The sequence below is a fragment of the Puntigrus tetrazona genome, chromosome 4, assembly GCF_018831695.1.
Source record: "Puntigrus tetrazona isolate hp1 chromosome 4, ASM1883169v1, whole genome shotgun sequence".
Classification (NCBI taxonomy): Eukaryota; Metazoa; Chordata; class Actinopteri; order Cypriniformes; family Cyprinidae; genus Puntigrus; species Puntigrus tetrazona.
In genome coordinates this window covers 26605212-26627579 of record NC_056702.1, presented here as the reverse complement: position 1 = coordinate 26627579, position 22368 = coordinate 26605212, and the positions used below count along the sequence as shown (strand labels likewise).

Here is a 22368-nt window from a genome sequence, read left to right as displayed (position 1 = left end):
GTCGTGGCCGAGAGGTTAAGGCGATGGACTTGAAATCCATTGGGGTCTCCCGCGCAGGTTGAACCCTGCCGACTACGAGTTGCGACCAATTGCATCTTCCACGGTCTTTGCTCTCTCTTCCACAATTCCTGTTTTTGCAGGCTGCGCTTTGTGGCGCTTTGTTGATCTGAGTATCAAGTTGGTGGTCTGAGCCGGGTAGCTCAGTCGGTAGAGCATCAGAATTTTAATCTGAGGTCCAGGGTTCAAGTGCCTGTTTGGGCGAAAGGCAGTCCTATGGATGGCGGCCTCCTGCTGCAGGGCCAGCATCTTCTAAACAATGCTCTCATCTTATTACTCAAGATTGTTCTTAAAGAAAGCGTGAAAAGAACGCGCATTTTTGAAAAGACTCAAAACTTACAAAATAGCTCTTTAAAGTGAGGATAGCCCCACATCTCTCTTAAATGCCAAAGAGAATAAGAACCAGTTAATTCAGCAAATGGGTTACTTCAAATTGGTTGTCTCTGAGCCCAAACGGCCCTAGCTAGGGTTACATGGTGTAGTGGTTAGCCCTCTGGACTCTGTTTTAGACCCTGTCTGAAGAATCTTTTGGCAGCAGTCAGTCAAAAAAGCGCTTTCAGGGGTGCTTAGATTGGTTGCCGTCATGCGCAGGCTGTCTCTGTAGGGAAGTGAGCTTAAAAGAGCGGACCCAAGCTTGGAGAATGCGGGCATCGATCCACTACCTCTCGCATGCTAAGCGGCGCTCTACCATTTGAGCTAATTCCCTTGCTTGGCTACAGACATGTCCAAACATTGCCTTCGCAGGCGGCGTCTATTTTTAAGGGCTTGAATCTGTGAATTGAAGCAAATGAAGTTGGTGAATTAACCGAGATATTGTGCTTTAGTTTAAGGGTACTGAGGCTTACTACGAAGCTGTTTTGCCACCCAGGATCGCTAGCAACCATCAAGTTTTAGGTCAACTGGGCGGCGGCAAAAAGTGCAGTCATGTGGGACTCCAGGCTCAGCACTGAAAAACCCCATCCACTTTTCAGCCTGCTTTGTCCTCAATGTGAAGCCTGATCTCCGTAGTCGTGGCAGAGTGTTCGCCTGCATGCAGAAGAGAAAGGGCTGTGTTTTTTTTTCTTTCTCCTCCTCTCTGCCCCGGACCAATGCTTCCAGCCCTTCTCACCACAGAGGCTCAGTGGCGTGCCGTGATCGTATAGTGGTTAGTACTCTGCGTTGTGGCGCAGCAACCCCGGTTCGAATCCGGGTCACGGCAGGCTTTTGCCAACAGGCAGCGATCTTCTCTCCCATGTTTTTGCCACCTCATCCGGTGCTGGTGCGAACCTTGCCAACTACGGATGGCGATTGCCCTTTGACTTTAGTATTTGGTGCGATAATTGTACCTTCCACGGTCTTTGCTCTCTCTTCCGCAATTCCGTTTTTGCAGGCTTCACCTCGGCGCTTTGTGGATCGTTATATTCTAACAAGTAACAAGCCGGCAGATTGAGCGGAGCCTGGATAGCTCAGTCGGTCTCAACAAGGGTTAACAAGCCGGCAGATTGGGCGGAGCCTGGATAGCTCAGTCGGTAGAGCATCAGACTTTTAATCTGAGGTCAGGGTTCAAGTCCTGTTTCGGGCGCGAGGCAATCCTATTGATGGCGGCCTCCATATCCCTAGCTCGGCACACCGAGTCAGCTCGTTGAGGAAAGAGTGCTCATGAAGTCAACTGAGTGAGTCTCAGTTCTCCTAGTTAGTACCGCTGTTCCTCCTGCTGCAGGGCCAGCATCTTCTAAACATTGCTTTCATCTTATTCCTCAAGATTGTTCTTAAAAAATTTTTTAAGAAGAATGCACATTTTCAAAAGACTCACAGCTTTCCAAATAACTCTTTCAAGTGAGGATAGCCCCACACCTGTCTTAAATCCCAAATAATAAGAACCAGTTAATTAAGTAACTGGGTTAGTTCAAATTAGTCGTCACATTTTGGCATAGTAAGAACAGCAGCTACATGTAGTACATAGGGTTACATGTTTTAACCTGCTCAGTGTGATTTGATGTATTTTTGAATTTTACCAGGTTTCCATGTGGTCTTGGCCATTTTCTTCCTCTTACGCATTTGGGCGTGTGTACATGTGACTGATCACATGACAGGAAACAGGAAAAAACAGTATAAAAGAGGCAGCATGGCAAGCAAACAGCCTTTCACTTTACAAATCTGCTGGCGATCACCATTTCTGGACTGTGGTGTTTTATTCGGACTTATCTTTGTAGATTCAAGCACTTGGAACATCACTTGGATTGCATTATACACGGCTGGAAAGCGTGCGGTGCTATGAAACCCCCAGTGGGACCCCTCTCTACTCGGTGTTGCAGTAGTCGTGGCGAGTGGTTAAGGCGATGGACTAGAAATCCATTGGGGTCTCCCCGCGCAAGTTCGAATCCTGCCGACTACGCTTTTGCGTTCCGCCCGCTGCATTGCATAAACAAGTCGCGGGACTTTTTTGAATCCCTTGGACTGTAGCACGCCGTCATCTTCAGTGGTCAGTACCCTGCGTTGTGGCGCGCAGCAACCCGCTTCAATCCGGGTCGCGCCGTCTTTTGCCCTCAGACTCCTGTTGCCACCTCACCCTTCAGCTGGACATTGTGTCTGAAGCTCGCTGGCGGTCTATTCTGCTTTCTTCCTGCAGTCAACGGACCTGGAGGGCAGCAGGTCGGTGTAGTCGTGGCCGAGAGGTTAAGGCGATGGACTTGAAATCCATTGGGGTCTCCCAGCGCGGGTTCGAACCCTGCCGACTACGAGTTTGCGACCAATTGCATCTTCCACGGTCTTTGCTCTCTCTTCCACAATTCCTGTTTTGCAGGCTGCTGTGGCGCTTTGTTGATACGAGTATCAAGTTGGTGGTCTGAGCCGGGTAGCTCAGTCGGTAGAGCATCAGAATTTTAATCTGAGGTCCAGGGTTCAAGTGCCTGTTTGGGCGAAAGGCAGTCCTATGGATGGCGGCCTCCTGCTGCAGGGCCAGCATCTTCTAAACAATGCTCTCATCTTATTACTCAAGATTGTTCTTAAAAAGCGTGAAAAGAAACGCGCATTTTTGAAAAGACTCAAAACTTACAAAATAGCTCTTTAAAGTGAGGATAGCCCACATCTCTCTTAAATGCCAAAGAATAAGAACCAGTTAATTCAGCAAATGGGTTACTTCAAATTGGTTGTCTCTGAGCCCAAGCGGCCTAGCTAGGGTTACATGGTGTAGTGGTTAGCCCTCTGGACTCTGTTTTAGACCCTGTCTGAAGAATCTTTTGGCAGCAGTCAGTCAAAAAACGCTTTCAGGGGGTGCTTAGATTGGTTGCCGTCATGCGCAGGCTGTCTCTGTAGGGAAGTGAGCTTAAAGAGCGGACCCAAGCTTGGAGAATGCGGGCATCGATCCACTACCTCTCGCATGCTAAGCGGCGCTCTACCATTTGAGCTAATTCCCTTGCTTGGCTACAGACATGTCCAAACATTGCCTTCGCATGAAGCGGCGTCTATTTTTAAGGGGCTTGAATCTGTGAATTGAAGCAAATGAAGTTGGTGAATTAACCGAGATATTGTGCTTTAGTTTAAAGGGTACTGAGGCTTACTACGAAGCTGTTTTGCCACCCAGGATCGCTAGCAACCATCAAGTTTTCGGTCAACTGGGCGGCGGCAAAAAGTGCAGTCATGTGGGACTCCAGGCTCAGCACTGAAAAACCCATCCACTTTTCAGCCTGCTTTGTCCTCAATGTGAAGCCTGATCTCCGTAGTCGTGGCAGAGTGTTCGCCTGCATGCAGAAGAGAAAGGGCTGTGTTATTTTTTCTTTCTCCTCCCTCTCTGCCCCGGACCAATGCTTCCAGCCCTTCTCACCACTGAGGCTCAGTGGCGTGCCGTGATCGTATAGTGGTTAGTACTCTGCGTTGTGGCGCAGCAACCCCGGTTCGAATCCGGGTCACGGCGAGCTTTTGCCAACAGGCAGCGATCTTCTCTCCCATGTTTTTGCCACCTCATCCGGTGCTGGTGCGAACCTTGCCAACTACGGATGGCGATTGCCCTTTGACTTTAGTATTTGGTGCGATAATTGTACCTTCCACGGTCTTTGCTCTCTCTTCCGCAATTCCGTTTTTGCAGGCTTCACCTCGGCGCTTTGTGGATCGTTATATACTAACAAGTAACAAGCCGGCAGATTGAGCGGAGCCTGGATAGCTCAGTCGGTAGAGCATCAGACTTTTAATCTGAGGGTCCAGGGTTCAAGTCCCTGTTGGGAGCGCGAGGCAATCCTATTGATGGCGGCCTCCATATCCCTAGCTCGGCACACCGAGTCAGCTCGTTGGGAAAGAGTGCTCATGAAGTCAACTGAGTGAGTCTCAGTTCTCCTAGTTAGTACCGCTGTTCCTCCTGCTGCAGGGCCAGCATCTTCTAAACATTGCTTTCATCTTATTCCTCAAGATTGTTCTTAAAAATTTTTTTAAGAAGAATGCACATTTTCAAAAGAAACAAGTCGCGGGACTTTTTGAATCCCTTGGACTGTAGTACGCGCCGTCATCTTCAGTGGTCAGTACCCTGCGTTGTGGCCACCAGCAACCCCGCTTCAATCCGGGTCGCGCCGTCTTTTGCCCTCAGACTCCTATTTGCCACCTCACCCTTCAGCTGGACATTGTGCCTGAAGCTCGTTGGCGGTCTATTCTGCTTTCTTCCTGCAGTCAACGGACCTGGAGGGCAGCAGGTCGGTGTAGTCGTGGCGAGAGGTTAAGGCGATGGACTTGAAATCCATTGGTGTCTCCCGCGCAGGTTCGAACCCTGCCGACCGACTACGAGTTGCGACCAATTGCATCTTCCACGGTCTTTCCTCTCTTTCCACAATTCCTGTTTTGCAGGTTGAACAACGGCGCGCTTTGTTGATACGAGTATCAAGTTGGTGGTCTGAGCCGGGTAGCTCAGTCGGTAGAGCATCAGACTTTTAATCTGAGGGTCAGGGTTCAAGTCCCTGTTGGGGGCGCGAGGCAATCCTATTGATGGCGGCCTCCATATCCCTAGCTCGGCACACCGAGTCAGCTCGTTGGAAAGAGTGCTCATGAAGTCAACTGAGTGAGTCTCAGTTCTCCTAGTTAGTACCGCTGTTCCTCCTGCTGCAGGGCCAGCATCTTCTAAACATTGCTTTCATCTTATTCCTCAAGATTGTTCTTAAAAAATTTTTTTAAGAAGACTGCACATTTTCAAAAGACTCACAGCTTTCCAAAAACTCTTTCAAGTGAGGATAGCCCCACACCTGTCTTAAATCCCAAATAATAAGAACCAGTTAATTAAGTAACTGGGTTAGTTCAAATTAGTCGTCACATTTTGGCATAGTAAGAACAGCAGCTACATGTAGTACATAGGGTTACATGTTTTAACCTGCTCAGTGTGATTTGATGTATTTTTGAATTTTACCAGGTTTCCATGTGGTCTTGGCCATTTTCTTCCTCTTACGCATTTGGGCGTGTGTACATGTGACTGATCACATGACAGGAAACAGGAAAAAACGGTATAAAAGAGGCAGCATGGCAAGCAAACAGCCTTTCACTTTACAAATCTGCTGGCGATCACCATTTCTGGACTGTGGTGTTTTATTCGGACTTATCTTTGTAGATTCAAGCACTTGGAACATCACTTGGATTGCATTATACGGCTGGAAGCGTGCGGTGCTATGGAAACCCCCAGTGGGACCCCTCTCTACTCGGTGTTGCAGTAGTCGTGGCGAGTGGTTAAGGCGATGGACTAGAAATCCATTGGGGTCTCCCGCGCGGGTTCGAATCCTGCCGACTACGCTTTTGCGTTCCGCCCGCTGCATTGCATAAACAAGTCGCGGGACTTTTTGAATCCCTTGGACTGTGCGCGCCGTCATCTTCAGTGGTCAGTACCCTGCGTTGTGGCGCAGCAACCCGCTTCAATCCGGGTCTCGCCGTCTTTTGCCCTCAGACTCCTATTTGCCACCTCACCCTTCAGCTGGACATTGTGTCTGAAGCTCGCTGGCGGTCTATTCTGCTTTCTTCCTGCAGTCAACGGACCTGGAGGGCAGCAGGTCGGTGTAGTCGTGGCCGAGAGGTTAAGGCGATGGACTTGAAATCCATTGGGGTCTCCCGCGCAGGAGTTCGAACCCTGCCGACTACGAGTTGCGACCAATTGCATCTTCCACGGTCTTTGCTCTCTCTTCCACAATTCCTGTTTTGCAGGCTGCACTGTGGCGCTTTGTTGATACAGTATCAAGTTGGTGGTCTGAGCCAGGTAGCTCAGTCGGTAGAGCATCAGACTTTTAATCTGAGGTCCAGGGTTCAAGTGCCTGTTTGGGCGAAAGGCAGTCCTATGGATGGCGGCCTCCTGCTGCAGGGCCAGCATCTTCTAAACAATGCTCTCATCTTATTACTCAAGATTGTTCTTAAAGAAAGCGTGAAAAGAACGCGCATTTTGAAAAGACTCAAAACTTACAAAATAGCTCTTTAAAGTGAGGATAGCCCCACATCTCTCTTAAATGCCAAAGAATAAGAACCAGTTAATTCAGCAAATGGGTTACTTCAAATTGGTTGTCTCTGAGCCCAAGCTTGGCCCTAGCTAGAGGTTACATGGTGTAGTGGTTAGCCCTCTGGACTCTGTTTTAGACCCTGTCTGAAGAATCTTTTGGCAGCAGTCAGTCAAAAAACGCTTTCAGGTGGTGCTTAGATTGGTTGCCGTCATGCGCAGGCTGTCTCTGTAGGGAAGTGAGCTTAAAAGCGGACCCAAGCTTGGAGAATGCGGGCATCGATCCACTACCTCTCGCATGCTAAGCGAGCGCTCTACCATTTGAGCTAATTCCCCTTGCTTGGCTACAGACATGTCCAAACATTGCCTTCGCAAGCGGCGTCTATTTTTAAGGGCTTGAATCTGTGAATTGAAGCAAATGAAGTTGGTGAATTAACCGAGATATTGTGCTTTAGTTTAAAAGGGTACTGAGGCTTACTACGAAGCTGTTTTGCCACCCAGGATCGCTAGCAACCATCAAGTTTTCGGTCAACTGGGCGAGCGGCAAAAAGTGCAGTCATGTGGGACTCCAGGCTCAGCACTGAAAAACCCCATCCACTTTTCAGCCTGCTTTGTCCTCAATGTGAAGCCTGATCTCCGTAGTCGTGGCAGAGTGTTCGCCTGCATGCAGAAGAGAAAGGGCTGTGTTATTTTTTTCTTTCTCCTCCCTCTCTGCCCCGGACCAATGCTTCCAGCCCTTCTCACCACTGAGGCTCAGTGGCGTGCCGTGATCGTATAGTGGTTAGTACTCTGCGTTGTGGCGCAGCAACCCCGGTTCGAATCCGGGTCACGGCAGGCTTTGCCAACAGGCAGCGATCTTCTCTCCCATGTTTTTGCCACCTCATCCGGTGCTGGTGCGAACCTTGCCAACTACGGATGGCGATTGCCCTTTGACTTTAGTATTTGGTGCGATAATTGTACCTTCCACGGTCTTTGCTCTCTCTTCCGCAATTCCGTTTTTGCAGGCTTCACCTCGGCGCTTTGTGGATACGTTATATACTAACAAGTAACAAGCCGGCAGATTGGGCGAGTTGGAGCCTGGATAGCTCAGTCGGTAGAGCATCAGACTTTTAATCTGAGGTCAGGGTTCAAGTCCCTGTTCGGGCGCGAGGCAATCCTATTGATGGCGGCCTCCATATCCCTAGCTCGGCACACCGAGTCAGCTCGTTGGGAAAGAGTGCTCATGAAGTCAACTGAGTGAGTCTCAGTTCTCCTAGTTAGTACCGCTGTTCCTCCTGCTGCAGGGCCCAGCATCTTCTAAACATTGCTTTCATCTTATTCCTCAAGATTGTTCTTAAAAAAATTTTTAAGAAGAATGCACATTTTCAAAAGACTCACAGCTTTCCAAATAACTCTTTCAAGTGAGGATAGCCCCACACCTGTCTTAAATCCCAAATAATAAGAACCAGTTAATTAAGTAACTGGGTTAGTTCAAATTAGTCGTCACATTTTGGCATAGTAAGAACAGCAGCTACATGTAGTACATAGGGTTACATGTTTTAACCTGCTCAGTGTGATTTGATGTATTTTTGAATTTTACCAGGTTTCCATGTGGTCTTGGCCATTTCTTCCTCTTACGCATTTGGGCGTGTGTACATGTGACTGATCACATGACAGGAAACAGGAAAAAACGGTATAAAAGAGGCAGCATGGCAAGCAAACAGCCTTTCACTTTACAAATCTGCTGGCGATCACCATTTCTGGACTGTGGTGTTTTATTCGGACTTATCTTTGTAGATTCAAGCACTTGGAACATCACTTGGATTGCATTATACGGCTGGAAGCGTGCGGTGCTATGAAACCCCCAGTGGGACCCCTCTCTACTCGGTGTTGCAGTAGTCGTGGCGAGTGGTTAAGGCGATGGACTAGAAATCCATTGGGGTCTCCCGCGCGAGTTCGAATCCTGCCGACTACGCTTTTGCGTTCCGCCCGCTGCATTGCATAAACAAGTCGCGGGACTTTTTGAATCCCTTGGACTGTAGCGCGCCGTCATCTTCAGTGGTCAGTACCCTGCGTTGTGGCGCAGCAACCCCGCTTCAATCCGGGTCTCGCCGTCTTTTGCCCTCAGACTCCTATTTGCCACCTCACCCTTCAGCTGGACATTGTGTCTGAAGCTCGCTGGCGGTCTATTCTGCTTTCTTCCTGCAGTCAGCGGACCTGGAGGGCAGCAGGTCGGTGTAGTCGTGGCCGAGAGGTTAAGGCGATGGACTTGAAATCCATTGGGGTCTCCCCGCGCGAGTTCGAACCCTGCCGACTACGAGTTGCGACCAATTGCATCTTCCACGGTCTTTGCTCTCTCTTCCACAATTCCTGTTTTGCAGGCTGCTGTGGCGCTTTGTTGATCTGAGTATCAAGTTGGTGGTCTGAGCCGGGTAGCTCAGTCGGTAGAGCATCAGAATTTTAATCTGAGGTCCAGGGTTCAAGTGCCTGTTTGGGCGAAAGGCAGTCCTATGGATGGCGGCCTCCTGCTGCAGGGCCAGCATCTTCTAAACAATGCTCTCATCTTATTACTCAAGATTGTTCTTAAAGAAAGCGTGAAAGAACGCGCATTTTTGAAAAGACTCAAAACTTACAAAATAGCTCTTTAAAGTGAGGATAGCCCACATCTCTCTTAAATGCCAAAGAATAAGAACCAGTTAATTCAGCAAATGGGTTACTTCAAATTGGTTGTCTCTGAGCCCAAACGGCCTAGCTAGGGTTACATGGTGTAGTGGTTAGCCCTCTGGACTCTGTTTTAGACCCTGTCTGAAGAATCTTTTGGCAGCAGTCAGTCAAAAAACGCTTTCAGGGGGTGCTTAGATTGGTTGCCGTCATGCGCATGAGGCTGTCTCTGTAGGGAAGTGAGCTTAAAAGCGGACCCAAGCTTGGAGAATGCGGGCATCGATCCACTACCTCTCGCATGCTAGCGGCGCTCTACCATTTGAGCTAATTCCCCTTGCTTGGCTACAGACATGTCCAAACATTGCCTTCCATGAAGCGGCGTCTATTTTTAAGGGGCTTGAATCTGTGAATTGAAGCAAATGAAGTTGGTGAATTGCCGAGATATTGTGCTTTAGTTTAAAGGGTACTGGGGCTTACTACGAAGCTGTTTTGCCACCCAGGATCGCTAGCAACCATCAAGTTTTGGTCAACTGGGCGAGAAGCGGCAAAGTGCAGTCATGTGGGACTCCAGGCTCAGCACTGAAAAACCCCATCCACTTTTCAGCCTGCTTTGTCCTCAATGTGAAGCCTGATCTCCGTAGTCGTGGCAGAGTGTTCGCCTGCATGCAGAAGAGAAAGGGCTGTGTTTTTTTTTTTTCTTTCTCCTCCCTCTCTGCCCCGGACCAATGCTTCCAGCCCTTCTCACCACTGAGGCTCAGTGGCGTGCCGTGATCGTATAGTGGTTAGTACTCTGCGTTGTGGCGCAGCAACCCCGGTTCGAATCCGGGTCACGGCGAGGCTTTTGCCAACAGGCAGCGATCTTCTCTCCCATGTTTTTGCCACCTCATCCGGTGCTGGTGCGAACCTTGCCAACTACGGATGGCGATTGCCCTTTGACTTTAGTATTTGGTGCGATAATTGTACCTTCCACGGTCTTTGCTCTCTCTTCCGCAATTCCGTTTTGCAGGCTTCACCTCGGCGCTTTGTGGATCGTTATATACTAACAAGTAACAAGCCGGCAGATTGAGCGGAGCCTGGATAGCTCAGTCGGTAGAGCATCAGACTTTTAATCTGAGGTCAGGGTTCAAGTCCTGTTCGGGCGCGAGGCAATCCTATTGATGGCGGCCTCCATATCCCTAGCTCGGCACACCGAGTCAGCTCGTTGGGAAAGAGTGCTCATGAAGTCAACTGAGTGAGTCTCAGTTCTCCTAGTTAGTACCGCTGTTCCTCCTGCTGCAGGGCCAGCATCTTCTAAACATTGCTTTCATCTTATTCCTCAAGATTGTTCTTAAAAAAATTTTTTTAAGAAGAATGCACATTTTCAAAAGACTCACAGCTTTCCAAATAACTCTTTCAAGTGAGGATAGCCCCACACCTGTCTTAAATCCCAAATAATAAGAACCAGTTAATTAAGTAACTGGGTTAGTTCAAATTAGTCGTCACATTTTGGCATAGTAAGAACAGCAGCTACATGTAGTACATAGGGTTACATGTTTTAACCTGCTCAGTGTGATTTGATGTATTTTTGAATTTTACCAGGTTTCCATGTGGTCTTGGCCATTTTCTTCCTCTTACGCATTTGGGCGTGTGTACATGTGACTGATCACATGACAGGAAACAGGAAAAAACGGTATAAAAGAGGCAGCATGGCAAGCAAACAGCCTTTCACTTTACAAATCTGCTGGCGATCACCATTTCTGGACTGTGGTGTTTTATTCGGACTTATCTTTGTAGATTCAAGCACTTGGAACATCACTTGGATTGCATTATACGGCTGGAAGCGTGCGGTGCTATGGAAACCCCCAGTGGGACCCCTCTCTACTCGGTGTTGCAGTAGTCGTGGCGAGTGGTTAAGGCGATGGACTAGAAATCCATTGGGGTCTCCCGCGCGAGTTCGAATCCTGCCGACTACGCTTTTGCGTTCCGCCCGCTGCATTGCATAAACAAGTCGCGGGACTTTTTGAATCCCTTGGACTGTATGCGCCGTCATCTTCAGTGGTCAGTACCCTGCGTTGTGGCGCAGCAACCCCGCTTCAATCCGGGTCTCGCCGTCTTTTGCCCTCAGACTCCTATTTGCCACCTCACCCTTCAGCTGGACATTGTGTCTGAAGCTCGCTGGCGGTCTATTCTGCTTTCTTCCTGCAGTCAGCGGACCTGGAGGGCAGCAGGTCGGTGTAGTCGTGGCCGAGAGGTTAAGGCGATGGACTTGAAATCCATTAGGGTCTCCCGCGCGAGTTCGAACCCTGCCGACTACGAGTTGCGACCAATTGCATCTTCCACGGTCTTTGCTCTCTCTTCCACAATTCCTGTTTTGCAGGCTGCACTGTGGCGCTTTGTTGATACGAGTATCAAGTTGGTGGTCTGAGCCCAGGTAGCTCAGTCGGTAGAGCATCAGCATCACTTTTAATCTGAGGTCCAGGGTTCAAGTGCCTGTTTGGGCGAAAGGCAGTCCTATGGATGGCGGCCTCCTGCTGCAGGGCCAGCATCTTCTAAACAATGCTCTCATCTTATTACTCAAGATTGTTCTTAAAGAAGCGTGAAAAAAACGCGCATTTTTGAAAAGACTCAAAACTTACAAAATAGCTCTTTAAAGTGAGGATAGCCCCACATCTCTCTTAAATGCCAATGAATAAGAACCAGTTAATTCAGCAAATGGGTTACTTCAAATTGGTTGTCTCTGAGCCCAAGCGGCCTAGCTAGGGTTACATGGTGTAGTGGTTAGCCCTCTGGACTCTGTTTTAGACCCTGTCTGAAGAATCTTTTGGCAGCAGTCAGTCAAAAAGCGCTTTCAGGGGTGCTTAGATTGGTTGCCGTCATGCGCAGGCTGTCTCTGTAGGGAAGTGAGCTTAAAAGCGGACCCAAGCTTGGAGAATGCGGGCATCGATCCACTACCTCTCGCATGCTAGCGGCGCTCTACCATTTGAGCTAATTCCCCTTGCTTGGCTACAGACATGTCCAAACATTGCCTTATGCAGAGCGGCGTCTATTTTTAAGGGCTTGAATCTGTGAATTGAAGCAAATGAAGTTGGTGAATTAACCGAGATATTGTGCTTTAGTTTAAAAAGTACTGGGGCTTACTACGAAGCTGTTTTGCCACCCAGGATCGCTAGCAACCATCAAGTTTTGGTCAACTGGGCGAGAAGCGGCAAAGTGCAGTCATGTGGGACTCCAGGCTCAGCACTGAAAAACCCCATCCACTTTTCAGCCTGCTTTGTCCTCAATGTGAAGCCTGATCTCCGTGAGTCGTGGCAGAGTGTTCGCCTGCATGCAGAAGAGAAAGGGCTGTGTTATTTTTTTCTTTCTCCTCCTCTCTGCCCCGGACCAATGCTTCCAGCCCTTCTCACCACTGAGGCTCAGTGGCGTGCCGTGATCGTATAGTGGTTAGTACTCTGCGTTGTGGCGCAGCAACCCCGTTCGAATCCGGGTCACGGCAGGCTTTTGCCAACAGGCAGCGATCTTCTCTCCCATGTTTTTGCCACCTCATCCGGTGCTGGTGCGAACCTTGCCAACTACGGATGGCGATTGCCCTTTGACTTTAGTATTTGGTGCGATAATTGTACCTTCCACGGTCTTTGCTCTCTCTTCCGCAATTCCGTTTTTGCAGGCTTCACCTCGGCGCTTTGTGGATCGTTATATACTAACAAGTAACAAGCCGGCAGATTGGGCGGAGCCTGGATAGCTCAGTCGGTAGAGCATCAGACTTTTAATCTGAGGGTCCAGGGTTCAAGTCCCTGTTCGGGCGCGAGGCAATCCTATTGATGGCGGCCTCCATATCCCTAGCTCGGCACACCGAGTCAGCTCGTTGGGAAAGAGTGCTCATGAAGTCAACTGGGTGAGTCTCAGTTCTCCTAGTTGGTACCGCTGTTCCTCCTGCTGCAGGGCCAGCATCTTCTAAACATTGCTTTCATCTTATTCCTCAAGATTGTTCTTAAAAAAATTTTTAAGAAGAATGCACATTTTCAAAAGACTCACAGCTTTCCAAATAACTCTTTCAAGTGAGGATAGCCCCACACCTGTCTTAAATCCCAAATAATAAGAACCAGTTAATTAAGTAACTGGGTTAGTTCAAATTAGTCGTCACATTTTGGCATAGTAAGAACAGCAGCTACATGTAGTACATAGGGTTACATGTTTTAACCTGCTCAGTGTGATTTGATGTATTTTTGAATTTTACCAGGTTTCCATGTGGTCTTGGCCATTTTCTTCCTCTTACGCATTTGGGCGTGTGTACATGTGACTGATCACATGACAGGAAACAGGAAAAAACAGTATAAAAGAGGCAGCATGGCAAGCAAACAGCCTTTCACTTTACAAATCTGCTGGCGATCACCATTTCTGGACTGTGGTGTTTTATTCGGACTTATCTTTGTAGATTCAAGCACTTGGAACATCACTTGGATTGCATTATACGGCTGGAAGCGTGCGGTGCTATGAAACCCCCAGTGGGACCCCTCTCTACTCGGTGTTGCAGTAGTCGTGGCGAGTGGTTAAGGCGATGGACTAGAAATCCATTGGGGTCTCCCCGCGCGAGTTCGAATCCTGCCGACTACGCTTTTTGCGTTCCGCCCGCTGCATTGCATAAACAAGTCGCGGGACTTTTTGAATCCTTGGACTGTAGCACGCCGTCATCTTCAGTGGTCAGTACCCTGCGTTGTGTAGCGCAGCAACCCCGCTTCAATCCGGGTCTCGCCGTCTTTTGCCCTCAGACTCTATTTGCCACCTCACCCTTCAGCTGGACATTGTGTCTGAAGCTCGCTGGCGGTCTATTCTGCTTTCTTCCTGCAGTCAGCGGACCTGGAGGGCAGCAGGTCGGTGTAGTCGTGGCCGAGAGGTTAAGGCGATGGACTTGAAATCCATTGGGGTCTCCCGCGCAGGTTCGAACCCTGCCGACTACGAGTTGCGACCAATTGCATCTTCCACGGTCTTTGCTCTCTCTTCCACAATTCCTGTTTTGCAGGCTGCTGTGGCGCTTTGTTGATACGAGTATCAAGTTGGTGGTCTGAGCCCAGGTAGCTCAGTCGGTAGAGCATCAGATTTTAATCTGAGGTCCAGGTTCAAGTGCCTGTTTGGGCGAAAGGCAGTCCTATGGATGGCGGCCTCCTGCTGCAGGGCCAGCATCTTCTAAACAATGCTCTCATCTTATTACTCAAGATTGTTCTTAAAGAAGCGTGAAAAGAACGCGCATTTTGAAAAGACTCAAAACTTACAAAATAGCTCTTTAAAGTGAGGATAGCCCCACATCTCTCTTAAATGCCAAAGAATAAGAACCAGTTAATTCAGCAAATGGGTTACTTCAAATTGGTTGTCTCTGAGCCCAAACGGCCCTAGCTAGGGTTACATGGTGTAGTGGTTAGCCCTCTGGACTCTGTTTTAGACCCTGTCTGAAGAATCTTTTGGCAGCAGTCAGTCAAAAAACGCTTTCAGGGGTGCTTAGATTGGTTGCCGTCATGCGCAGGCTGTCTCTGTAGGGAAGTGAGCTTAAAAAGCGGACCCAAGCTTGGAGAATGCGGGCATCGATCCACTACCTCTCGCATGCTAGCGGCGCTCTACCATTTGAGCTAATTCCCTTGCTTGGCTACAGACATGTCCAAACATTGCCTTCATGAGGCGGCGTCTATTTTTAAGGGCTTGAATCTGTGAATTGAAGCAAATGAAGTTGGTGAATTAACCGAGATATTGTGCTTTAGTTTAAGGGTACTGAGGCTTACTACGAAGCTGTTTTGCCACCCAGGATCGCTAGCAACCATCAAGTTTTGGTCAACTGGGCGAGAAGCGGCAAAAGTGCAGTCATGTGGGACTCCAGGCTCAGCACTGAAAAACCCCATCCACTTTTCAGCCTGCTTTGTCCTCAATGTGAAGCCTGATCTCCGTAGTCGTGGCAGAGTGTTCGCCTGCATGCAGAAGAGAAAGGGCTGTGTTATTTTTTCTTTCTCCTCCTCTCTGCCCCGGACCAATGCTTCCAGCCCTTCTCACCACTGAGGCTCAGTGGCGTGCCGTGATCGTATAGTGGTTAGTACTCTGCGTTGTGGCGCAGCAACCCGGTTCGAATCCGGGTCACGGCGAGGCTTTTGCCAACAGGCAGCGATCTTCTCTCCCATGTTTTTGCCACCTCATCCGGTGCTGGTGCGAACCTTGCCAACTACGGATGGCGATTGCCCTTTGACTTTAGTATTTGGTGCGATAATTGTACCTTCCACGGTCTTTGCTCTCTCTTCCGCAATTCCGTTTTTGCAGGCTTCACCTCGGCGCTTTGTGGATCGTTATATACTAACAAGTAACAAGCCGGCAGATTGGGCGGAGCCTGGATAGCTCAGTCGGTAGAGCATCAGACTTTTAATCTGAGGTCCAGGGTTCAAGTCCCTGTTCGGGCGCGAGGCAATCCTATTGATGGCGGCCTCCATATCCTAGCTCGGCACACCCGAGTCAGCTCGTTGGGAAAGAGTGCTCATGAAGTCAACTGAGTGAGTCTCAGTTCTCCTAGTTAGTACCGCTGTTCCTCCTGCTGCAGGGCCAGCATCTTCTAAACATTGCTTTCATCTTATTCCTCAAGATTGTTCTTAAAAAATTTTTTAAGAAGAATGCACATTTTCAAAAGACTCACAGCTTTCCAAATAACTCTTTCAAGTGAGGATAGCCCCACACCTGTCTTAAATCCCAAATAATAAGAACCAGTTAATTAAGTAACTGGGTTAGTTCAAATTAGTCGTCACATTTTGGCATAGTAAGAACAGCAGCTACATGTAGTACATAGGGTTACATGTTTTAACCTGCTCAGTGTGATTTGATGTATTTTGAATTTTACCAGGTTTCCATGTGGTCTTGGCCATTTTCTTCCTCTTACGCATTTGGGCGTGTGTACATGTGACTGATCACATGACAGGAAACAGGAAAAAACGGTATAAAAGAGGCAGCATGGCAAGCAAACAGCCTTTCACTTTACAAATCTGCTGGCGATCACCATTTCTGGACTGTGGTGTTTTATTCGGACTTATCTTTGTAGATTCAAGCACTTGGAACATCACTTGGATTGCATTATACACGGCTGGAAGCGTGCGGTGCTGCTGGAAACCCCCAGTGGGACCCCTCTCTACTCGGTGTTGCAGTAGTCGTGGCGAGTGGTTAAGGCGATGGACTAGAAATCCATTGGGGTCTCCCGGCGCGAGTTCGAATCCTGCCGACTACGCTTTTGCGTTCCGCCCGCTGCATTGCATAAACAAGTCGCGGGACTTTTTGAATCCCTTGGACTGTAGTGCGCCGTCATCTTCAGTGGTCAGTACCCTGCGTTGTGCCGCAGCAACCCGCTTCAATCCGGGTCTCGCCGTCTTTTGCCCTCAGACTCCTATTTGCCACCTCACCCTTCAGCTGGACATTGTGTCTGAAGCTCGCTGGCGGTCTATTCTGCTTTCTTCCTGCAGTCAGCGGACCTGGAGGGCAGCAGGTCGGTGTAGTCGTGGCCGAGAGGTTAAGGCGATGGACTTGAAATCCATTAGGGTCTCCGCGCGCGGGTTCGAACCCTGCCGACTACGAGTTGCGACCAATTGCATCTTCCACGGTCTTTGCTCTCTCTTCCACAATTCCTGTTTTGCAGGCTGCTGTGGCGCTTTGTTGATACAGTATCAAGTTGGTGGTCTGAGCCGGGTAGCTCAGTCGGTAGAGCATCAGAATTTTAATCTGAGGTCCAGGGTTCAAGTGCCTGTTTGGGCGAAAGGCAGTCCTATGGATGGCGGCCTCCTGCTGCAGGGCCAGCATCTTCTAAACAATGCTCTCATCTTATTACTCAAGATTGTTCTTAAAGAAAGCGTGAAAAGAGCGCGCATTTTTGAAAAGACTCAAAACTTACAAAATAGCTCTTTAAAGTGAGGATAGCCCCACATCTCTCTTAAATGCCAAAGAATAAGAACCAGTTAATTCAGCAAATGGGTTACTTCAAATTGGTTGTCTCTGAGCAGAAACGGCCCTAGCTAGGGTTACATGGTGTAGTGGTTAGCCCTCTGGACTCTGTTTTAGACCCTGTCTGAAGAATCTTTTGGCAGCAGTCAGTCAAAAAAAAGCGCTTTCAGGGGGTGCTTAGATTGGTTGCCGTCATGCGCAGGCTGTCTCTGTAGGGAAGTGAGCTTAAGAGCGGACCCAAGCTTGGAGAATGCGGGCATCGATCCACTACCTCTCGCATGCTAAGCGGCGCTCTACCATTTGAGCTAATTCCCTTGCTTGGCTACAGACATGTCCAAACATTGCCTTCGCAGAAGCGGCGTCTATTTTTAAGGGGCTTGAATCTGTGAATTGAAGCAAATGAAGTTGGTGAATTAACCGAGATATTGTGCTTTAGTTTAAGGGTACTGAGGCTTACTACGAAGCTGTTTTGCCACCCAGGATCGCTAGCAACCATCAAGTTTTAGGTCAACTGGGCGGCGGCAAAAGTGCAGTCATGTGGGACTCCAGGCTCAGCACTGAAAAACCCCATCCACTTTTCAGCCTGCTTTGTCCTCAATGTGAAGCCTGATCTCCGTGAGTCGTGGCAGAGTGTTCGCCTGCATGCAGAAGAAAGGGCTGTGTTATTTTTTCTTTCTCCTCCTCTCTGCCCCGGACCAATGCTTCAGCCCTTCTCACCACTGAGGCTCAGTGGCGTGCCGTGATCGTATAGTGGTTAGTACTCTGCGTTGTGGCGCGCAACCCGGTTCGAATCCGGGTCACGGCGAGCTTTTGCCAACAGGCAGCGATCTTCTCTCCCATGTTTTTGCCACCTCATCCGGTGCTGGTGCGAACCTTGCCAACTACGGATGGCGATTGCCTTTGACTTTAGTATTTGGTGCGATAATTGTACCTTCCACGGTCTTTGCTCTCTCTTCCGCGCAATTCCGTTTTTGCAGGCTTCACCTCGGCGCTTTGTGGATCGTTATATACTAACAAGTAACAAGCCGGCAGATTGAGCGGAGCCTGGATAGCTCAGTCGGTAGAGCATCAGACTTTTAATCTGAGGTCAGGGTTCAAGTCCCTGTTCGGGCGCGAGGCAATCCTATTGATGGCGGCCTCCATATCCCTAGCTCGGCACACCGAGTCAGCTCGTTGGGAAAGAGTGCTCATGAAGTCAACTGAGTGAGTCTCAGTTCTCCTAGTTAGTACCGCTGTTCCTCCTGCTGCAGGGCCAGCATCTTCTAAACATTGCTTTCATCTTATTCCTCAAGATTGTTCTTAAAAATTTTTTAAGAAGAATGCACATTTTCAAAAGACTCACAGCTTTCCAAATAACTCTTTCAAGTGAGGATAGCCCCACACCTGTCTTAAATCCCAAATAATAAGAACCAGTTAATTAAGTAACTGGGTTAGTTCAAATTAGTCGTCACATTTTGGCATAGTAAGAACAGCAGCTACATGTAGTACATAGGGTTACATGTTTTAACCTGCTCAGTGTGATTTGATGTATTTTTGAATTTTACCAGGTTTCCATGTGGTCTTGGCCATTTCTTCCTCTTACGCATTTGGGCGTGTGTACATGTGACTGATCACATGACAGGAAACAGGAAAAAACGGTATAAAAAGAGGCAGCATGGCAAAGCAAACAGCCTTTCACTTTACAAATCTGCTGGCGATCACCATTTCTGGACTGTGGTGTTTTATTCGGACTTATCTTTGTAGATTCAAGCACTTGGAACATCACTTGGATTGCATTATACGGCTGGAAGCGTGCGGTGCTATGGAAACCCCAGTGGGACCCCTCTCTACTCGGTGTTGCAGTAGTCGTGGCCGAGTGGTTAAGGCGATGGACTAGAAATCCATTGGGGTCTCCCGCGCAAGTTCGAATCCTGCCGACTACGCTTTGCGTTCCGCCCGCTGCATTGCATAAACAAGTCGCGGGACTTTTTGAATCCCTTGGACTGTAGCACGCGCCGTCATCTTCAGTGGTCAGTACCCTGCGTTGTGCCGCGCAGCAACCCCGCTTCAATCCGGGTCGCCGTCTTTTGCCCTCAGACTCCTATTTGCCACCTCACCCTTCAGCTGGACATTGTGTCTGAAGCTCGCTGGCGGTCTATTCTGCTTTCTTCCTGCAGTCAGCGGACCTGGAGGGCAGCAGGTCGGTGTAGTCGTGGCCGAGAGGTTAAAGGCGATGGACTTGAAATCCATTGGGGTCTCCCGCGCGCAGGTTCGAACCCTGCCGACTACGAGTTGCGACCAATTGCATCTTCCACGGTCTTTGCTCTCTCTTCCACAATTCCTGTTTTGCAGGCTGCACTGTGGCGCTTTGTTGATCTGAGTATCAAGTTGGTGGTCTGAGCCGGGTAGCTCAGTCGGTAGAGCATCAGACTTTTAATCTGAGGTCCAGGGTTCAAGTGCCTGTTTGGGCGAAAGGCAGTCCTATCGATGGCGGCCTCCTGCTGCAGGGCCAGCATCTTCTAAACAATGCTCTCATCTTATTACTCAAGATTGTTCTTAAAGAAACGTGAAAAGAACGCGCATTTTTGAAAAGACTCAAAACTTACAAAATAGCTCTTTAAAGTGAGGATAGCCCCACATCTCTCTTAAATGCCAAAGAATAAGAACCAGTTAATTCAGCAAATGGGTTACTTCAAATTGGTTGTCTCTGAGCCCAAACGGCCCTAGCTAGGGTTACATGGTGTAGTGGTTAGCCCTCTGGACTCTGTTTTAGACCCTGTCTGAAGAATCTTTTGGCAGCAGTCAGTCAAAAAACGCTTTCAGGGGGTGCTTAGATTGGTTGCCGTCATGCGCAGGCTGTCTCTGTAGGGAAGTGAGCTTAAAAGAGCGGACCCAAGCTTGGAGAATGCGGGCATCGATCCACTACCTCTCGCATGCTAAGCGGCGCTCTACCATTTGAGCTAATTCCCTTGCTTGGCTACAGACATGTCCAAACATTGCCTCGCATGAGGCGGCGTCTATTTTTAAGGGGCTTGAATCTGTGAATTGAAGCAAATGAAGTTGGTGAATTAACCGAGATATTGTGCTTTAGTTTAAGGGGTACTGAGGCTTACTACCGAAGCTGTTTTGCCACCCAGGATCGCTAGCAACCATCAAGTTTTGGTCAACTGGGCGAAGCGGCAAAAGTGCAGTCATGTGGGACTCCAGGCTCAGCACTGAAAAACCCCCCATCCACTTTTCAGCCTGCTTTGTCCTCAATGTGAAGCCTGATCTCCGTAGTCGTGGCAGAGTGTTCGCCTGCATGCAGAAGAGAAAGGGCTGTGTTTTTTTTTCTTTCTCCTCCCTCTCTGCCCCGGACCAATGCTTCCAGCCCTTCTCACCACTGAGGCTCAGTGGCGTGCCGTGATCGTATAGTGGTTAGTACTCTGCGTTGTGGCGCAGCAACCCCAGTTCGAATCCGGGTCACGGCGAGCTTTGCCAACAGGCAGCGATCTTCTCTCCCATGTTTTTGCCACCTCATCCGGTGCTGGTGCGAACCTTGCCAACTACGGATGGCGATTGCCCTTGACTTTAGTATTTGGTGCGATAATTGTACCTTCCACGGTCTTTGCTCTCTCTTCCGCAATTCCGTTTTTGCAGGCTTCACCTCGGCGCTTTGTGGATCGTTATATACTAACAAGTAACAAGCCGGCAGATTGGGCGGAGCCTGGATAGCTCAGTCGGTAGAGCATCAGACTTTTAATCTGAGGTCAGGGTTCAAGTCCTGTTGGGCGCGAGGCAATCCTATTGATGGCGGCCTCCATATCCCTAGCTCGGCACACCGAGTCAGCTCGTTGGGAAAGAGTGCTCATGAAGTCAACTGAGTGAGTCTCAGTTCTCCTAGTTAGTACCGCTGTTCCTCCTGCTGCAGGGCCAGCATCTTCTAAACATTGCTTTCATCTTATTCCTCAAGATTGTTCTTAAAAAATTTTTTTAAGAAGAATGCACATTTTCAAAAGACTCACAGCTTTCCAAATAACTCTTTCAAGTGAGGATAGCCCCACACCTGTCTTAAATCCCAAATAATAAGAACCAGTTAATTAAGTAACTGGGTTAGTTCAAATTAGTCGTCACATTTTGGCATAGTAAGAACAGCAGCTACATGTAGTACATAGGGTTACATGTTTTAACCTGCTCAGTGTGATTTGATGTATTTTTGAATTTTACCAGGTTTCCATGTGGTCTTGGCCATTTTCTTCCTCTTACGCATTTGGGCGTGTGTACATGTGACTGATCACATGACAGGAAACAGGAAAAACGGTATAAAAGAGGCAGCATGGCAAGCAAACAGCCTTTCACTTTACAAATCTGCTGGCGATCACCATTTCTGGACTGTGGTGTTTTATTCGGACTTATCTTTGTAGATTCAAGCACTTGGAACATCACTTGGATTGCATTATACGGCTGGAAGCGTGCGGTGCTATGGAAACCCCCCCCAGTGGGACCCCTCTCTACTCGGTGTTGCAGTAGTCGTGGCCGAGTGGTTAAGGCGATGGACTAGAAATCCATTGGGGTCTCCCGCGCAAGTTCGAATCCTGCCGACTACGCTTTGCGTTCCGCCCGCTGCATTGCATAAACAAGTCGCGGGACTTTTTGAATCCCTTGGACTGTAGCGCGCCGTCATCTTCAGTGGTCAGTACCCTGCGTTGTGGCGCAGCAACCCCGCTTCAATCCGGGTCGCCGTCTTTTGCCCTCAGACTCCTATTTGCCACCTCACCCTTCAGCTGGACATTGTGTCTGAAGCTCGCTGGCGGTCTATTCTGCTTTCTTCCTGCAGTCAGCGGACCTGGGAGGCAGCAGGTCGGTGTAGTCGTGGCGAGAGGTTAAGGCGATGGACTTGAAATCCATTGGGGTCTCCCGCGCGGAGTTCGAACCCTGCCGACTACGAGTTGCGACCAATTGCATCTTCCACGGTCTTTGCTCTCTCTTCACAATTCCTGTTTTGCAGGCTGAACTGTGGCGCTTTGTTGATCTGAGTATCAAGTTGGTGGTCTGAGCCCGGGTAGCTCAGTCGGTAGAGCATCAGAATTTTTAATCTGAGGTCCAGGGTTCAAGTGCCTGTTTGGGCGAAAGGCAGTCCTATCGATGGTGGCCTCCTGCTGCAGGGCCAGCATCTTCTAAACAATGCTCTCATCTTATTACTCAAGATTGTTCTTAAAGAAAGCGTGAAAAAGAGCGCATTTTGAAAAGACTCAAAACTTACAAAATAGCTCTTTAAAGTGAGGATAGCCCACATCTCTCTTAAATGCCAAAGAATAAGAACCAGTTAATTCAGCAAATGGGTTACTTCAAATTGG

General features: G+C 48.9%; 7 non-coding genes across 7 annotated transcripts; all 7 read left to right on the top strand.

Moving 5' to 3' along the window:
• The first annotated feature begins 2694 nt into the window (after positions 1-2694).
• trnas-uga lies at positions 2695-2776 on the top strand. Its single transcript has one exon. It is a non-coding gene; the product is annotated as a tRNA-Ser (tRNA).
• Positions 2777-12832: 10056 nt separating this feature from the next.
• Positions 12833-12905, top strand: trnak-uuu. The gene has a single exon. It is a non-coding gene; the product is annotated as a tRNA-Lys (tRNA).
• A 1072-nt stretch (positions 12906-13977) lies between these two features.
• Positions 13978-14058, top strand: trnas-uga. The gene has a single exon. It is a non-coding gene; the product is annotated as a tRNA-Ser (tRNA).
• Positions 14059-15462: 1404 nt separating this feature from the next.
• trnak-uuu lies at positions 15463-15534 on the top strand. The gene has a single exon. It is a non-coding gene; the product is annotated as a tRNA-Lys (tRNA).
• A 3360-nt stretch (positions 15535-18894) lies between these two features.
• On the top strand, positions 18895-18975 carry trnas-aga. The gene has a single exon. It is a non-coding gene; the product is annotated as a tRNA-Ser (tRNA).
• A 263-nt stretch (positions 18976-19238) lies between these two features.
• Positions 19239-19322, top strand: trnas-uga. Its single transcript has one exon. It is a non-coding gene; the product is annotated as a tRNA-Ser (tRNA).
• A 2215-nt stretch (positions 19323-21537) lies between these two features.
• On the top strand, positions 21538-21618 carry trnas-aga. The gene has a single exon. It is a non-coding gene; the product is annotated as a tRNA-Ser (tRNA).
• The last annotated feature ends 750 nt before the right edge of the window (positions 21619-22368 follow it).